The sequence below is a fragment of the Hibiscus syriacus genome, unplaced genomic scaffold (genome assembly GCF_006381635.1).
Source record: "Hibiscus syriacus cultivar Baekdansim isolate YM2019G1 unplaced genomic scaffold, ASM638163v2 tig00111097_pilon, whole genome shotgun sequence".
In the NCBI taxonomy this organism is placed as follows: domain Eukaryota; kingdom Viridiplantae; phylum Streptophyta; class Magnoliopsida; order Malvales; family Malvaceae; genus Hibiscus; species Hibiscus syriacus.
Window position 1 is genome coordinate 155950 of NW_024062982.1, and position 12028 is coordinate 167977.

Here is a 12028-nt window from a genome sequence, read left to right on the forward strand (position 1 = left end):
TTCATCAATCAAGTTAAGTACGTCAAAGATATGCTCAAGAAATTTGGACTGAAAAATGGCAAGCCTCATGACACTCCAATGAGCTCTTCAATAAAGCTTGACTTAGATGAAGGAGGTAAATGTGTAGATGTTAAATTATATATGTCAATGATTGGATCTTTACTTTATCTAACTGTAAGTAGACCGGATATTATTTTTAGTGTTTGCTTATGTGCTAGATTTCAATCATGCCCTAAGGAATCACATTTACTAGTTGTTAAGAGAATCTTTAGATACCTTAAGGGCACTCCTAGTTTAGGACTTTGGTATCCTAGAGACTCTAGTTTTAGCTTGCATGCCTTTTCTGATGCGGATTATGGAGGATGCAAATTAGATAGAAAAAGCACCTCCGATACTTGCCAATTCCTTGAAAATATGTTGATTTCTTGGTTTTCAAAGAAATAAAATTGTGTTTCATTATCTACCACTGAAGCGGAATACATTTCAGCCGGTAGTTGTTGTGCACAAATTTTATGGATGAAATAACAACTTTTTGATTATGGAATTGAAGTAGGTACTATTCCTATCAAGTGTGACAATACTAGTGTTATTTGTCTCACTAAAAATCCCATCCAACACTCTAGAACTAAGCACATTGAAATAAGACATCACTTCATTAGAGACCACATCACTAAGGAAGATGTAGTTCTAGAATTTGTTGATACTTTTCATTAATTAGCGGATATATTTACAAAGCCTTTAGACAAGGAAAGATTTTGGACATTTAGGAGAGAATTAGGTTTGACCAACCTATCTTCACTTAGTGTTTAAAATAATTTTATCACTTTTAAGAATAAATGAAAAATGCATATAATAGTAATTTTTTATTACATTCATTGCTGTTAGTTAGGGGGAGTTTATGATTTTTGGTGAAAATTAACTTTATGTTCAAATAATTTTTAATGATAAATTTGATTGAATGAACATGATTAATTTTCAATATATGAGTTACCAATACTAGAGAAAATTAATTTAGTATTTTGAGTATTTAAAAATCAGATTTTAGTATTTTAGTGCAGATGGAATCGATACCCCCTTGAAGGGGAACCGATTCCCCCTTTAAAGGGGAATCGATACCCCCTGGGGTTCTGGTTTTTAACACGGGCAGAACACCCAAAAACTCAAACCCTCTCTTCTTCTCTTCACGCCATTTCTCCTCTCTACACTCACCCTATCTCCATATTTCATCAAAACATCGTTTTTAATCGGAATTCTCTTCAAATATCATCTCCTAAACCTGTTGGAATCATCAAAAACGTGCAAACTTCATCTAATCTCACTCAAATCCGAAATTCTTCAAGGTATTTTTCTAAAACATCTATTTCATCAATTTTTTTTATTTTAGAACTAGTTTTAATTAGTTCTAGGTTGAACTTTAGATCGGACATTGATTGTTTAGTGATTAGAAACTAGATTTTACAACTAATTTCATCAAAAACACAAGAATTTTTTGAAATTCTTTGAAATTTTCGAAATAAAAAAATTGTTTTTCAAATTATTGTGTTTTGATTGAATTACGTTGTTATTATGAAAACTATACATATATTGATTTTCAAAACCTTATTTTTCAATAAGTTTTTTTTTAAAAAAAAACTTTGCCCATTAGGATTGATTTAGAGAACCTTGAATTATTGAGGACTCAATTGAGTTTTGGGATTGATTATTTTGCATACATATGTTTTTTAAAAATGCAGGTTATCTTTCCATTCTGATTATCTTAAACTATGTCTCATAAATGTTCTAGAGCCTCCTCTAGTCATTCTAGCCAACCTCCAAACTCACCTTCAAATCCTCCACCTATCCCACAAATTCCTATTCCTAATCCCGATGATCCAAACATGACCATTCGCAATTCTTGTTTCAATGAACCCGATTGTAAACAAAATCTCTACTATATGTTTTGTCAATACTTTGAGTCCTACAAAATCCGGGAAGAACGTATCCCATCTCTTCAAGCCATGCTAAACATCAATTTTCGTTATCTTCCTACTCTTCATGAGTGAAAATTTGACAAACTCTTCGAGCTTGAACCAATTGTCTACCATCAACTTGTTCGTATCTTCTACTCTAATGCCGTTTGCATTAAAAACCGAGAGGAAACCTTAACCATAGGGATCTGATCCTATCTTTTAGGACGATTCTTTCATCTTGACTAGGAATCCATTGCCAAAGCATTATGATTAGATAATGAAGGGTTAGACAATGAAAAACTTACGGTAGGATCTCAGTATAAATGAAGGGATAGTGCAAGTGTTCTAGACCTTCATGACCGTTTTCTTCACCTAATGATCTCTTGGTGGTTTCGACCATTCGGGGGCCGTTACTCTACTCTTCGCGCCTTAGATCTATTTTGGCTTCATTGTGTCCAAAATAATCACAAAATTAACCTTCCACAGATTATTTTTGCTGAATTTGTCGAAACCGTAAATCTTGTTCCCAATAAGAAATTTTGGTCTTCTTTAGTTTACGGTTGAGTTCTTAGTAATTTGTTTAAGAAGGCTGGGCTTAGAGTTGGTCTTGATGCTTCCTTTCCCCTCAAAAACCAAATCAATCTATTCTCTTTAACTAAATTGGGATGGAAGATCAATGAAGAAATTGGTATTTGGGTTCGTACCGGTGAGCAACCGCATGAAGTTGACGACTCCGACGATGAACCAGAACAACACGAGAAACAAGCACGAGCAGAGGAACAAGCACAACCAGAGGATCAAATGCCTCCATACTTTCGATCCTTTATGGAGACATTCGATTTTCGATATGCTTCCATGGATTCTCGCTTCACTTCCATAGAATCTCATTTATCCACAATGAGAGCTCAACAATTGGAAATTCTCCGGGAGATGCGCACAAACAATGCTTCTATGAATGAACGCATTGATGCACTCTCACATGAGATGGCCGCTATGCGAGCTCATTTTCCTCCTCCCGATCCTCCTACGGATGCTTGATTCTGTGTTATGCTTTAGTACTTTGAACTTAAAGCTTATTGTTTCAACATTTTGAATGTTTTTGGATTGTTTTTACTTTGGTTGTTGGATATTTGAACTAATTTGATAAATTATGGATGTTTGAACTTTATTTCTATATATTTGGTTTGGTTAAATTTATTCATTATTGCATCATTTACATCAATTAGATATATGACCAATTTTTCCATGTCACATTGTTTATGAATATTGATTATGAAGCTAATGGCTAACGTTTCTCTTGATTGTGATCTTAGCAGCTTAAGCTATTTATCTGTTGGCTGAATGATTTCAAAACCTTGTTTAAAATCTTTTAATAGTCTTTTTGATTTAACAAAAAGGGGGAGAAATGTTAAAAATGTTTTAAAGGGGAGAAGTGTTAGAGTAAGGTGGAGTAATTTCAAACTTGATTTCAAAATAAAATCTTAAAATTACTAAAATGTTTTGTTATATCAAAAAGGGGGAGATTGTTTAAAACATTTTGATAGAACAAATTAAGTTAAATAAATTTTAAGATTTTCCAAAAAGATTTTCTAAGTATATTCGATATAATTATTCGAATATCAAAATATTACTCCAAATCTTTCAAATGTCATTTTTAATCCTTACTTAAGTGTAAAATTAAGTTTTAATCTTAAAATAATTTCAAAACAATTTTACAAAATATTTCGAACCATTTCAAAGCCAAAAATTCTAGATTGCTCAGAGGGAACCGATTCCTCCCCAAGAGGGTACCGATTCCCCCTGAATGGTTTGGCTCCGAGAAAAATAGAATGCTCGGAGGGAACCGATTCCCCCCAAGGGGGTACCGATTCCCCTTGTTTAACGGTCGAAATATTTGAATTTTACACTTAGGGAACCGATTCCCCATGAGGGGGTATCGATTCCCCCCATGCTCCAAGTAGAAATATTAATTGTTTTCACACTTAAACGGCTCCAATAACTTCATTAATGATCCCCAACGTTCAGAAGTAATTCAAGGTGTGTTTAAACAAGCTTAGAAGCCATTGATCAACAACAAAAAACAACAAGCAACTAGAATCAAGAGAGAATCAAAGAGAAAATATCAAACCTCAAGTTTGAGCATTTCAAGCTTATTTTTCATTCAATATTCATTTTGCTTTCAAGAACACTACTTGTACTCAATTGTATTCATTCTTGAGTGTTCTTTTCTTTGTTCTAGAATTGTGCAAACAATCTACCTTGTGAGGATTTCCTTGTAAGTTTGCAAATTTGTATTGTTCTTTTTGGGAGAGAGTGTTCTCAAGAATTTGGGGTATAATTATTGAGGGTTTGTAAGGTTACTCTTTATCCTCAAAAGAAAGACAAATTAGTGAATTTGTGGAAAATCCTTAGTGTGGATAGCTAAGGTAGTGGACGTAGACTTTGGTTGAGAAAGTCGAACCACTCTAAATCGCTGTGCAATTACTTTCAATTTTCTGCAAAAGCTTCCACCAAATTTTTAATTGCCAATTCACCTCCTGTTGGCCGATTCCGTCAATCGATTAACTCAACAACAACAGAGTGAAAGAACTTTGTATTCCTATCACTCTCCTTTAGCCAATGAACTTTGGCTTTCTACTTACAAAAGGAAGCTTCAGCCACCTCAAGATCATGAAGTTCTTCTTGAATAATCCTCTCATCTTCTAAGCAGCTAGCAGCTTGTAAAAGATTTGCAAGCTGCACTCGCTCAAGCTGTTCTCTCTTGGCCTTAACCCTCATAGATTTGTCTTCAAAATGACATCTATTGAACTCCTTTAATCTCAACTTAAGTCTTTTCAATTTTGCAAACATACATTACATAGTGGTACCAAACACTTCAAGCTACCAGGACTCCTTGACTACATCCTTAAAATCCCCATGACTAGCCTAACAGTTAAAGAACTTAAAAGGCTTAGGATTGTCAGCATGATTCTCCCTGAATAATGAGAAAAAAGCAGGACAATGACCAGACACCCCATGAGCCTTAAACTCAACAAAGGAATTTAGAAAATCCTCAAGCCACCGAGAATTGATTAGCACTCCATTCAATTTACGAGCTAAAAAATTTCCTTCTTGCCTATTAGACCAAGTAAACAGAGGCCCCACAAAAGGATGGTCTATTAGCACCAAGGATGTTAAACAATCTTTGAATGCCTCTATATCAGCAAATTTTTTATCTTTATAATTGAAGTATCTAATTTTTTAATCCCCTTTTTTACCTTTGTAATTAAAGTCTCTAATTTTTTCAAAATTATACCTAGCATTTAGTTTTTGTTTCATTTTAGTACCCGACGTTAAAAAATTAACACATTTAGTACCTAAACTATCAATTTGGTCTGTTTTAGTACCTAAACTTTCAATTTTTTTCAAAAATTAACATTAAATTTTGAACGGGGGTACTCAAATGAAACAAAAATTAAACTTTAAGTATATTTTTGAAAAAATTAAAAGTTTAAGTATTAAAATAGATGAAAATTAATAGTTTAGTTACTAAATATGTAATTTACCCTGTATTTTATTGTTATGTAATAAAAATAAGATGTATGAGAAATAAAGAGAATTATGTATTATTTTTTTTATAAATATAGAGTAGGTATAATATGATATTTTTTAACTAAGCAAAAATATTATATTTTTAAGGAAAATATCAGGATTTGAACATACGAGATGGGATAAAATGATAAAGTTTGACCACTCAGTCAATTAGTGAATCTTGATATGATATTTTTTTAATTCTATACTTATAGTTATAATAATACGCAGATATTATATAAAACTATAATATTAATATATTTTAAAATTGTAAAAGTAAGCTACATCAAAATCTTATTTAATACATATAATTCTAATCATAATTAATAAATATTCACAATATATATATGGGTTGAATATGCTTACACTATGTAAAACTAATAAGTTTTACATCAATTTATAGTCATTAGATTTAAATAAATAAATTACTTAGATTTAATTAAAATTTATAACCTATAAATAAATATATTTTAACCCACAATAAAACAATACTTCTTTTTACGACAATCTCATACCCTAAACCTATATCTAAACCCTAAATCTTAAAACTTAACCCCTAAACCTTAAACACTATACCCTAAACTATGATTCTTAAAGCCTAAATCCTAAATCTTAACCCTAACAAGATTAATATTATTTTACTGTGAGTTAAAAATATTAATTTATGGGGTATAAACTTTAATTAAATCTAAGTCATATATTTATTTAAATTTAATAACTATAAATTAGTGTAAAACTTATTATATGTAAAAATGAATTCTATTCGTGTGTGTATATATATATATATATATATATATATATATATTAAGAGATTTTTAGGGATGGAAAAAAATACCGAATTCGTCGAAGAAAATCGAAAATCGAATTAAACGGGTTGGGTTCGGGGATGATAAACGGGGACGGGGACAGGAAAAACTGAATGTTTTAAACGGGGACGGGTTTGGTAATCCCCGCCCCGATTACCCAAATACCTGGCCCGATAAATATTAAAAATAATTATTTTATATATATATATATATAATATTAATAAATTTAATTTAAATTAAAAAAATATATATATATAATATTTATATATTTAATTTAAATATATATATTCGACCCGATACCCGTTTATATAACCGTTTATGCTAAATGAGGATACCCGTTTCCCCCGGATTTCTCCGATTACCCGATGGGGATCCCCGTTTAAATCACCGCAATTTTTTAAGCGGGGACGAGTACGAGTTTTTTAAACGGGAACGAGGACGAAGGACAAATCCCCGGCCCAAAACCGCCCCGTTGCCATCTCTAGAGATTTTATTGAAAAGAAAGAACATCTATATGGAAAAAGTTTGAACGGGGGGGTTTGCATGGCTACATAGATGAAGCTCTTATAGCTTAATGACAATTGTATCCCTTTGATTACATTTAGGGTTTAACGCTGGACTCCACTCACCTAAACCCTAATCCATAATTATTAGCCGAAATTGCTCGAGTGAAGAAGATGGCCCCATTTTCAGTCATTGTATTTCCTCATATGAGTTATGAATTATGAATCATAAAGTAATATTTCAGATTACACGGACCTATTTGTTTTTCTTTATCTCATCATTTATTTCTTCTGGGGTTTGTCCATGTCAGCTTAAGAAAAACCGTACTCGCAAAATTTTCATGCTCCCAATCCTTATGGAAGCAACCACTCAGGGATGAATATCAGAAAAAATTTAGAGTTAAAAGAATGGAAATAAAATTATAATTTATTGGGAATAAAAAATGCTTAAAATATTATATTAAATTATAACTTTTTGGAGGTTAAAATTTAATTTCATCGCACCAATTAAGAGGTCAAGATTCTTATATGTCCTATGGATCGGGCACGATCTCTCAACATCTAAATTAAGAATTTAAAATAAGGAATAAAGAAACATTTCGTCTTTAAATTTGATAACTTTTCAACTTGATCTTCAAATTTTTTAATGTTCAATATTATGAATTTGATAAAATTTTAATTTAATCTCTAAATTCTAAGTGGTCAATATTAGTTCCTAAACTTAGTAAAATTTTCCAACTTAGTCCATTTTTTACCCACATTAGTCCTAAAACTTGATGAGCTTTCCCACCTTAGTCCCTACACTAGGGTTACTTTAAGAGCTAAAAGCGTAACAGAGTCTAAGTTCAAGGATCAAGTTGAAAAAAGTTTTCAAATCCCGAACACAATGTGGGCTAGAAGGACCAAAACGGAAAAAATATCAAACTGAAGGACTAATAAAAGTTTTGGAAACAAATTCGGAAAAAGTTACCAGGACCAAATATTATAATAATAATAATAATAAAAAGAACTATTGATAACGCCAACAAAAAGAAACATGGAATCCGAAAGCAAATCATTTTAACAAATAACAACCTCTTAGATAACCTAACTGCCTAACTGGACTCACAAGATTAATTAAACAATTGCTAAAGGGTCTCTCTCTGTTCTAATTATTCAGATCAGCTTCTTTTCATTCAATTTCTAAACTAAAAAGCAATTAACACAACAAAGAATTATAATCAAACAAGAAACGAAAATCAAATCCATGCCACAAAATCTAAGCTGTTCCCCAGATATTAATGGAAGCTACTGCAAATTGCATTTTAAATATGACAGATTACATGGCTTTTTTTGTATACATGCACACACTACATACACGTGGATTTGAGGAAGCTTTCAAAATTGCTTTTGCAATGTGATTTTATCCCCCACATTCTTATGACGGTGATGCCCTCAAATTGAATTTTAATCTTCTTCTTTTACTTCATATATATGTGTAATGTCAACCTTTTCCATTGGTTGTTTTTTCTTCCCCAAATCTTTAATCTTGTTATGGTCTTTGTTTTATGTTGATTAATTATGATTAGTCAATGTTATCCATATATATAATATTGGGTATATGCTCAAGTCTTTAGAATTAGATATATATTTAAAAAGAAAGAATAATAGAAAACATAACCGGATATAATTAGCAAGTTGATAATTAATTTATTAGAGTATAGAATTTAAGATTACGAAGGTGGTTAAGGTTGATTGAAGAGTCATGTTAACAAATTTGTCTAATTTAATAGCTCCTAATAAATCCAAAAAGGGCGTGGAAATTTTTGAAAACTTTACATCAACCTGATTAACTTGTTTCATGTCAAGTTTAATTATTTGATTAATACGACATAAATCTTTACAAAATCATTTTCCCGTCTCATTCATACATTTTAAAAAAAAGAAACACTTGTTTTGGTATCCACAATGAGAGCAATTTTTCTTACTTAAATTATTTATAATTATATTTAAATACATTCAAATATATGATTTCTAAAAAGAATAAACTGGATTAAAATTCTCTAAAACATTTTAAAAAAGAAATTAATATAGTTTAAAGACTTGATCTCAAATATTTTATATAGAAAACAATCTATCTTTGTAGAAAAATGGGACTGTATAAAAGAGCTAGGAAACGCTTTCATCATCTAAGGACGAAGCCTAGGCTGTCAATTAGATAAGATCGACAGTGATACCATAGTTGCATAGACCAGACCAAAGAAACCATAAATGAGCCCTATGGGTTGGTTATGAATTATGATTTCTCTGCCCAGATTTGATTTTTAAAAAATCGAATTCGTTTCGATCGACTTGAATTCGAATCACTGAATCCACTTGAGCCAAATACAAGCATCTTAATGTCAGAATCGAGTAACTCAGCATCCTAATCAAGGTTTTTACATGATAAAAGAGCCTAATCAAGTTAAGCAGTTTAACTTGTCATCTGAAATCGAACAAGCTTTAAAAATAAAAGTTAATTACGCTCCAGCAGAACTTTGAGTCTTGAAGCACAACTCGTACTCGAGTTCGGCTCAACTCCATTAAACCCCTAATCAAGTCAGACCTGAGGTGTTTAGTTCAGCTCAGCTCTATTACACCCTAATTGTGATTTGTGATCAGCATCTAAATGACTAATCAAAAACATGATTGGTTATGCCGATTGAGTTCAGCTCGGTTGGCATTATGCTGGTACGGTATGCATCTAATATTTCTATAAACAACCGGCTGTAAGGTAACTTAGCTAAGATGATAAAACAAATATATGCAACCGGATCGAACGGATTACACTGGGGAACGTAATTGAAACAAGTTGCCAAAACATACACCTGATGAAAGTTTTCCATCTTATGGCACGAATGAAAAAAGTACCACATAGTGGAATAGAATTCATTGTTCACAAATCTGATCACAATTGTGAGAAATCAAATGCCAATTTGCATCGAAGTCACAACAACATGGACCCCAAAAGTAATCATTCAGCAATGAATTTGTCCTAATTATGAAAAGAGGGCAACAGAATCCAGTTCTACATACAAGCCCTACCACAGGTCATATCTGCACGGAGATCATAAGACTCTAAATCTTGCCAGTCCTACATTCACTCTCTCTCCGGTTAGTGTGACAATACAATCGATGTTACAATATTAGATACACAAAATTTAGAATGTAACATCTGACACGGATGGTTATACTTGCAAATTCGATCAATGAGAAGAATTCACAGTAAAGACTGTAGGGTAAGTAAAGACGGATTAGAAGCATAAGTTCTCTAACATTAACTTCTTACATAACATCTTCAATTAAATCAAAAGTTGGATGACACTGACTTGTCACCACAAATCATAGCTACCAGTGCAAACATCCTGTTACGTTGAATAAGATGTCCCTAAGAGCAGAGGTTACTTTCTGAGGGATGCATTAATTTCAGATAAAAGATTGATATCCTTACTTTTGACCAAATGGTCATGTCACTCAATTCAACTGATTTTTATCCCCTTACATTTCATCAAATGCCTAAAATTCTAAGCCAGAAGGCATGTCGGCCAAGATAGTATGAGACAATACGCAGGACTTTCCTCTTAACGTAGGTTTGCAAGCAAAGAAAATTATTTCCTAGAGATTTTTGCTACACCAAGATCAAAGATGATATAGAACTAACAATTTTCGCTGCAGCTTCAACATAATCATTCTAATCTTTTAAGATTGCTCTAGGTGACAGCTGCACAATCATAAAAAAACCTCAAGTTTCACTATTGCAACCTTACAATTTAATATTAAAAATTTTACCCCATTGATTAAAGGCAGCCTATTACATAAATACATATATACATTACAGGTATATTCTTGCTCAAATTGAAGTATTTATGAACTAGAAAGTCACATTTTTTGTTTTTAAAAAGAAATGTCCATAAATGAATTGGTCATCTCAATTCTCAAGGGTAAAAAATCAACAAATAAACTATCTTCTCTTTTAAATTTGTATCAAACAGTTTACATTCTTAAGAATTTCTAATGAGAGAGAAGTCTCAAACTCTCAACTTGTTTTACTATTTTCAATAATTTATCAAGCAGCTAAGAGTATTTGATCATATTTATTAAGATCTATTAATGTTCAATATTTTAAGGGAAGTTTTGTTTCTTTTTTCATTTAAGTACGCAAAATACAACAATATATATAAAAGCTGACTGGTAATAAATTTGGTCACGTGGAAAAAGTTTCTACTCTTAAAAGCATTTTGTTTATTAATAGGCATTATGATGTTTTATTGAGGACTTTCAGGTTTATTCTCAATTACAAAATTAAGACTTTCGGCAAGCACCAGCCTTTCCAGTATTCAAAGTATTTAGTTAATGCCTTTGGTGTAAATATCCAAATTATCTCAGTTAAGGTCTAGGTCAGTATGGTTGAATGTGGTTCATTTCGATTTAACATAGGGAGATTAAAAGGAAACTGCAGGAACATTAGATGGGCAAGTTGATAGAAGCAAAAGAACCTCATAAATTTGCAATTGGGCACCGTGACATGCAATCAACTGAAGTGTTACTAGTGTTAAATCTTACAACACTTTAAGTTCCAAATAAATAACACAAGATTTGGAAGAGAAGACACTCACTTCATCCAGCATTCAATGCCATTGTGCATGCTTGCATGATAGTAGTATGTTGTTCCTTCATCAACCTGATAAAAAAATTTCATCATTCTATTAGCAGGTGATCTAAAGCATTAAAAGCAAATCACTCCAGTGAATTAGTTAATAAACCTCAAATTCAAGACTGAGCCCCAAAAGAGAAGCAGTGATGTCCAACTGTCACTGCTAGTGGTATCTATCTTCTTCAGATCTACTGTTTTGAAACCCGAACAACTAGAGATGTTGGTGTATGAGCAGTTTTGAGATGACCAGATCCAACCAAGTCATGAAGGTGAAACCTCACATCAAGAGGAAACAACTGAAGGCACTTCTCCAAAGGGCCGACATCATCTCTTTTGTCACCAACAATTTGAAAGAGAGTTCATTCCCTGAATAACAAGCATAATAAGAACACAGCAAGTACAAAGCTGACAGTGTTGAGGACTTAAATCTTCAGATAATATAATCTAAAAGGCAGCCTTAACTTTTCTAGAGCAAAACATCATCTAAATATTCAAAGTACTTTATAAGTGCAAATGGAGGACAAGTAT